Source organism: Biomphalaria glabrata, chromosome 17 (assembly GCF_947242115.1).
Source record: "Biomphalaria glabrata chromosome 17, xgBioGlab47.1, whole genome shotgun sequence".
Taxonomy (NCBI): domain Eukaryota; kingdom Metazoa; phylum Mollusca; class Gastropoda; family Planorbidae; genus Biomphalaria; species Biomphalaria glabrata.
Genome location: NC_074727.1, coordinates 16,065,926 through 16,073,218, shown reverse-complemented (window position 1 = coordinate 16,073,218; position 7,293 = coordinate 16,065,926).

Here is a 7,293-nt window from a genome sequence, read left to right as displayed (position 1 = left end):
ATGAGGTCTAGCTTGGCAACGTTTCCAACACATTTCCAACGAGCTCGGAAAGGTGGCCGCTGAACTTGAACCAGAACCAGTTCTCCAGTCCACCTCTAAACCAAGTTGTTTTTAGAACTACCCTCCTCCACATTTGTTTTCTGTAATTGCAGGAAACACTTATTAATTATCAATCTCTAAACAGACAAAACACTTCCTGTGCATTGTGGTGTCTTCATAAGTTATTATTTACACAACACACTTCCTGTGTAATGTGGTTGTCTTTAGAAGCTATTATTTACACAACACACTTCCTGTGTAATGTGGTTGTCTTTAGAAGCTATTATTTACACAACACACTTCCTGTGTAATGTGGTTGTCTTTAGAAGCTATTATTTACACAACACACTTCCTGTGTAATGTGGTTGTCTTTAGAAGTTATTATTTACACAACACACTTCCTGTGTAATGTGGTTGTCTTTAGAAGCTATTATTTACACAACACACTTCCTGTGTAATGTGGTTGTCTTTAGAAGCTATTATTTACACAACACACTTACTGTGAAATATTGTGTTCATAAGTTAGTATGTACACAGCCCACTTCCTGTCTAATGTGGTGTCTTCATAAGTTAGTATGTACACATCCCACTTCCTGTCTAATGTGGTGTCTTCATAAGTTAGTATGTACACAGCCCACTTCCTGTCTAATGTGGTTGTCATAAGCACACGTAGTGTAGTCAACAAGGTTGGTGACAGACTAGCAAGTGACCAACACTAACCATTGATCGGCCACTCCCATGCCGCATCACATGTACACATTCTTCAAAGGAATGGGACATAATGAGATCCAAGGTCATCGATATGTTCCTTGGCATATAAAAAAAAATCTGTTGAATATAAATTAAATTTTGAAAAAAAAACAAAAAACACTGTATCCGGTTTCAAATAAATGTGACGAAATTTTGTCCTTTTAAATAACCTAACACATATCATAATCTGAAACAAAAAGCTTTATAAGAATTACGAAGTGTAGTTGTATCGATTAGATTGGATCAGTCATGTAATTGTGTTTACACTAGATCTATTCTAGACCAACAACAATAAATCTGTGCGATTAGAACTATTTGTACCAGTTGTTTTTGTTTAGCGTCATTTCATGCTTTTAGCGTTCTCACTACGTTGTGATCCTATCACCTCTCTGGAAAATGAAAAGGGGGGGGGGGAGAAAAAAACAACATCTCTGGGTGAGTTGTACCGTAATCGTTTTTATTTTACAGTATTTATTTTTTTAAAAAAGGGTTGGAAGGAACGACCTGAATTCGAACTCACAGTCGAGATTCTAACTGCTAGTGAGGTGCGTATGAAGATTGTATAGATATTTTTGGTTTTGTTTTAAACCTGCTTTAAAGCTGCGACCTTTTAAGGGAACTAATTAAGCTCATGCCACCACATCAGTCAAGAACAATTTCTTTCCCTTGTTTGAGATACCAAACAATATAATTAATTACCAATAGTTAATAAACTAATTGTTTTCTTCTAAATTGATTCTTGTGTTGTCAGGTAAAAGAAATAATAGTGCAAAATTTCAGGTTGATCCGAGATTGGGTGTCGGAGAAATAACGTGTACAAACTTTCTACCAGACAGACAGACAGACAGACAGAGTTGATATAAGATTTGTAATATAAATACATTGCATCTTCTATTCAGCGATTAACTGAAGAATGAAAGACCGAATTAACTTTTGGTAAACTTAAAATTCCAATTTTTTGACATTTGCTTCAACTCCAATAGTACCAGCGATTTTCTATTATTTCTCAGTCACATAGACATAGCTAGTAGCCCTGGGTTTTTCAGGAACTTTTCCACCACTGTCCAAGACACCCTCAGACTTATGTGAAGGTCGCTGATGAGGCTGCATGGTGCAAGGTCGTAAGTCACTGTTGGTATGGATGCAGCTTGAGAACGAAGCTTGGGAAGAAGCAAGTGTACCGGAAGTCATTTCTTGGATTGGCTGTAAAAACAAAGTTTTACGTGTTTCATGTGTTCTCTCAGAGGTGAGAGTTCTGCAGGACGACCAGGACAGGGTATGAACCCGGGAACATTTAGACGACATAAAGACAAGCGTACCCCACGACCATGCAGCCATCGAGACTTGGCTCCGCCTTTTCCCACACAGTCACCTCATACACACAGACACCACACATATACAGACACGACATACACACAGACACCACATACACACAGACATCACACATATACAGACACGACATACACACAGACACCACATACACCACACACAATGCACACAGACGCCACATACACTACAAACAGACACCACACACAGTACAAACAGACACCACACACAATGCACACAGACATCATTTACACACAGACACACACAAACATACATAACACACGGACATAAAAAAAAAATTTCCAGGCTTAACAAATGGAGAGCCCAGAAAAATTTTTTTTGGGGGGACAGAATCAACGACAAAGTTCTTATTTGTGTAGCACAAAGTTAAATTTTTATTATGTTAGTCATTAAAACTAGAATTATAAACTGATTTAATTACAAAACACAGTCATGCATTCCTTGTTATCATTATTTTATATTCAATTTTATCTTTATAGAAACATAATCCTTGCAATCTTTTATCACATTGTGAGATTAGGAGCGTACCATATAATCATAGGCCTTATCTTTATCTGTAATCTGTTACTGTATGTAGTTTTCACGAGGATAAAGTGTGCAAAGTTTTTAATTCTTTTTTGTATCTTGTCCTCGATCTGAGAACGAGGCTAGGGTCGAGATAATTTCCTCAGTATTGTCGAGTCTTCACTTGAAAAAATAACAAGTTCAAGATTTTTATGTTCTGGATTTTTTTAGTTTTCAATCGTCCCTGTTTATTCAGATTCATTGCCTTGTTGAGGTATTTGTACTTACCACGGGCAAAATGTAAAATGTCATGAGTTAAGCTTTAAAAAAAAAAGGGGGGTATTACGAAATAGACTTGTAGAAAATGTGAAGAAACAAAAACAAAATAGGTTGGAAGTGGGGCAGGCTGGGCGAACACAGTCTCTAGCTTTAAGTTAAACACGAACCCGCTTTTTGTTTCTACAGTGTTTTCATTATTTCAAACAAGAGCAAATAAATCTTGTGGCTCAAACGGAGAGTGTGGGGCGGGGGGAGGGGAAGAGATAATACCCCCACACACACACACCTCGAAGAAAGTAAATAAGGTCAGTTCCGATGTACAGTATTGACCAGAAGTCTTAGCCCGTTCTTCCTACGCCCGGTCTGTTGTTTTGCTTCTACTCCAATCGGAAACGGTCTTTATTCGCCGGGGCTCTACGCCGCACTGGGAGGTGGGGAGGAGATGTGGGGGGCGGGGGGACTCTTGAGTTAGCGGGCTTCCCGTTGTCCAAGCGGGTTGAACATAGAGCACACAGCCTTTGGGACTGGAAAGGATTTAGCAGTCATCGAGTCCTGCCTTCGGACAAAGAGATGTGATGTGTTCGTACGACTAGGTGATACACTATAAATATCTCTTTCATACCTGGAAATGCTTATACTTCATTAGAGTGCCCGCTCTGAATGGTTCAAAGCAGATTTATAAAGTCACACTTGTAAAGGCCTGCTTGAATGACACTTCATTGCTGGCCTAGTCCAGTGATGTCCAGCTACGTCCTCGGGACATACCCGGATCGTGACGTCCGGCGCTTCTAAACTGAAACTACGAATAACTTTTGACAATTAGGCCTATACAAATCTTAAGAGCTGTAGATACACAATGTAATATATCAATCATGTTTCGTCATGTCAGCGTTAAGACCTTGCGATCTATAGGGCAATAATGTTATGATCTTCTGTTTCTTCGGCCAATGGTTAACTAGCAGAGTGTCGAACCCAGGACCCCAGGTTCGGAAGCCAAGTGCTTAACCACTCAGCCCTCTTTATTAGTAAAGTATAAGGAATAAATAAGCCATGTTTCGTCGTGACTGAAGATTGAGAAGAAATTACACATTAGACATGACTTTCGGGACTGAAGATATTACACATTAGACATGACTTTCGGGACTGAAGATATTACACATTAGACATGACTTTCGGGACTGAAGATATTACACATTAGACATGACTTTCGGGACTGAAGATATTACACATTAGACATGACTTTCGGGACTGAAGATATTACACATTAGACATGACTTTCGGGACTGAAGACATTACACATTAGACATGACTTTCGGGACTGAAGACATTACACATTAGACATGACTTTCGGGACTGAAGACATTACACATTAGACATGACTTTCGGGACTATCTTATTTTTAAAGTACACAATATGTGGGGACGCAGTGAGTGATTAAGCGTTAGGCTTCCGAACCTGTGGTCCTGGGTTCGAATCTTGGTAAAGACCGGGATTTTGAATTTCGGAAATTTTAGTGCGCCCTTGAGTCCAGCCAACTCTAATGTGTACCTGACTTTAGTTGGAGGAAAGTAAAGGCGCTTGGTCATTGTGCTGGTCACATGACAACCTGCTGGTTAACCGTTAGCCAAAGAAACAGATGACCTTAGCATCATCTGCCCAATAGATCACAAGGTCTGAAACGGGAATTTTACGTTTTTACATAATATTTATGGGCTTGAAAGTAAATAAAGGTACCCCTTTCAGACCTTGCGATCCATGGAGCAATGATGATGTAAATGTGATCTGTTTCTGTGAACCAGTGGGTTAACGAGGGTGTCATGTGGCCAGCACAACGTCCAACAGCCTTCAGTTTTCCCAACTAATGTCAGGTGGCCTTTAGAGTTGGATGAACTCAGAAGTGCCCTATTTATCTTGATATTTAAGTAGGATGTCATGTGAGTGGCTAGTTTTGTGTATGTGTGTGGTTTTGTTTTTTTAGAATAGAGTGATTATATTAATATTTCATACACAATTCAGAAGACAACAAAAAATGTGGATGAATGTTTTACAGTTTCTTCTTCACCAAAAACAAAAGTTTTTTTGAGTCACAAATTGTTAAGATAGTTCGTTGTTTATCAAACACAGTAGAGAGTTGTGGTCATGCTACAGCCTTATGCAATAACCAAAATTGCTTTGTTTTTTTTAAAGTTTTGTAATACTGATTAGCTCTTGTATCATATAATGTTATTTCTTTCTAGCAATGTAAAACTTGATTTTTTCAATTAAAAAACAAACAAACAACTAATTGATATCATAAAATTTAATATAAGCTTTGCTTTTTTTATAAAATATTTTAAAAATATTTTTCCTGTTGAATAGTCGAGTTACTATCGCTAAGTCAAAACTTTACCCTTTTAATGAAACTAATAACCTTCCGCCCAAATTTCTTAATCAAGTCCTTACACTACACATCAACCGTTTCTGTATCTTTCATTGATATATACAGACCTCCAACTTATTTCTACATATCATGTTCTCTTCTTTTTCTCTCTTCTATAGTGAATGCTTACCTGGATATTAAAAAACTGTGTGAAAAAAAAAACTTATTTTAAAGCCATTCATAAATGATTTGTACATGTTTGAGCATATATGATCCAACTTTGAATGTGTCTCCAAGCAACAGTAGGGCTGACTAAAACAATGCGTTTGGAATGTTCCATTAAAATTGTCAACAAGAGTCTGATTGCAATCGTTGTCTCACAGAGACACTGTTCAACCAACTTTCACATATATATATCGTCTGTAAGCTGTTTTCAAGGAGTTATATCAGCGATAACAGTATGAACGTTACCGGGGCAAATTACCAGCATTGGCTTGTCCTACCTGAACATAACATGGAGATACCCCCAAGAAGAGTCCGCAGGTGTGTATAAATGTGACGTCAATGAGATCGATGATATTGGAAAACCTTTAAGAGTTTCCAGCACGGTAACTGTATCGGTAGCTTTACCCAGCATTGGTTCAGCTATGTATTCAATCATTAAAGACGAGAGCTCAATGAATTAAAATTCGAGTTTTCGTCTTTGAAAAAACGATGTATCTATAGAAATTTCAAGCTTAAAAGATCTTTTTAACAGTCTAGACAACAAAATTGAAACCTTGCAACATCAAAATGAAAATGAATCAGCACATTGGACGGCTGTTAACAATCAAAATAAAATCACATTTGCTATAGCATAGAAAATAAAACAAACTCTGTCGTATAGATGCAAGAAAACTTTGTCAAAACGAGAGCTTCATCAAGAGATGAGTTGTTTGTTTCGTCCAATAATTTTAAAGGGAAAAAGTATTTACTGACCAAGGAAGCTGCATTTTTTTTTACCCAACTCTCGCTCAAGCCGTTTGCATTCTGTTCGGAGGCTATCCTGCCTGGACACCAGTGAGGAGTTTAATTTTGTGAGAGCTTTTGTAAGGTCACATGGATCTCAGTTCATTGAAGTGATGGCTGGGGGGATCAAATGAAGGTCACGAAGGTCATTGGACTTTCAGGGGTCGAGTAGAGCCAGACAATTACCATGGTGAGAATTGTCAGAACTTTTACCGAAACAGATTATAGAATGGCTGATGGTCAGTGTATCTCATTATCTTTAACTTCGGTAGGTTTTCTTCTGCTATTGCACTAACATCTATCTATCTATCTATCTATCTATCTATCTATCTATCTATCTATCTATCTATCTATCTATCTATCTATCTATCTATCTATCTATCTATCTATATCTATCTATCTATCTATCTATCTATCTATCTATCTATCTATCTATCTATATCTATCTATCTATCTATCTACCTATCTATCTATCTATCTATCTATCTATCTATCTATCTATCTATCTATCTATATCTATCTATCTATCTATCTACCTATCTATCTATCTATCTATCTATCTATCTATCTATCTATCTATCTATCTATCTATCTATCTATCTATCTATCTATCTATCTATCTATCAGTTTGGCATTATAAAACAGCTTATAGTGAACATAACAGCAGAAGGAGACGTCTCCTAATAATGAAAAAAAAAATGAAATAAATAAAAAAACAACAATAAAGGAAAAAAAAAAGACTAATTTATAAAAAAAAAAAAGAACAACAACAACACAACTGGGACTTGTTCAAGGGTCTAATGCTCCCAAACATCACCCAGTCCTCAACAAACTGTGAGTGAGGCTTGTGATTTGAAACCTTTTGAGGTTGGAACATTTATACACTGGATGATTTGCAGATTATAGAAAAAAAAAAGGGGGGGGGGTAAATTTTTTTTATTCAATAATTACTGAGCGCAAAGTATTTGACTGTTATAATGAAAGAAAAAAAAAACTCTTTTATGTCC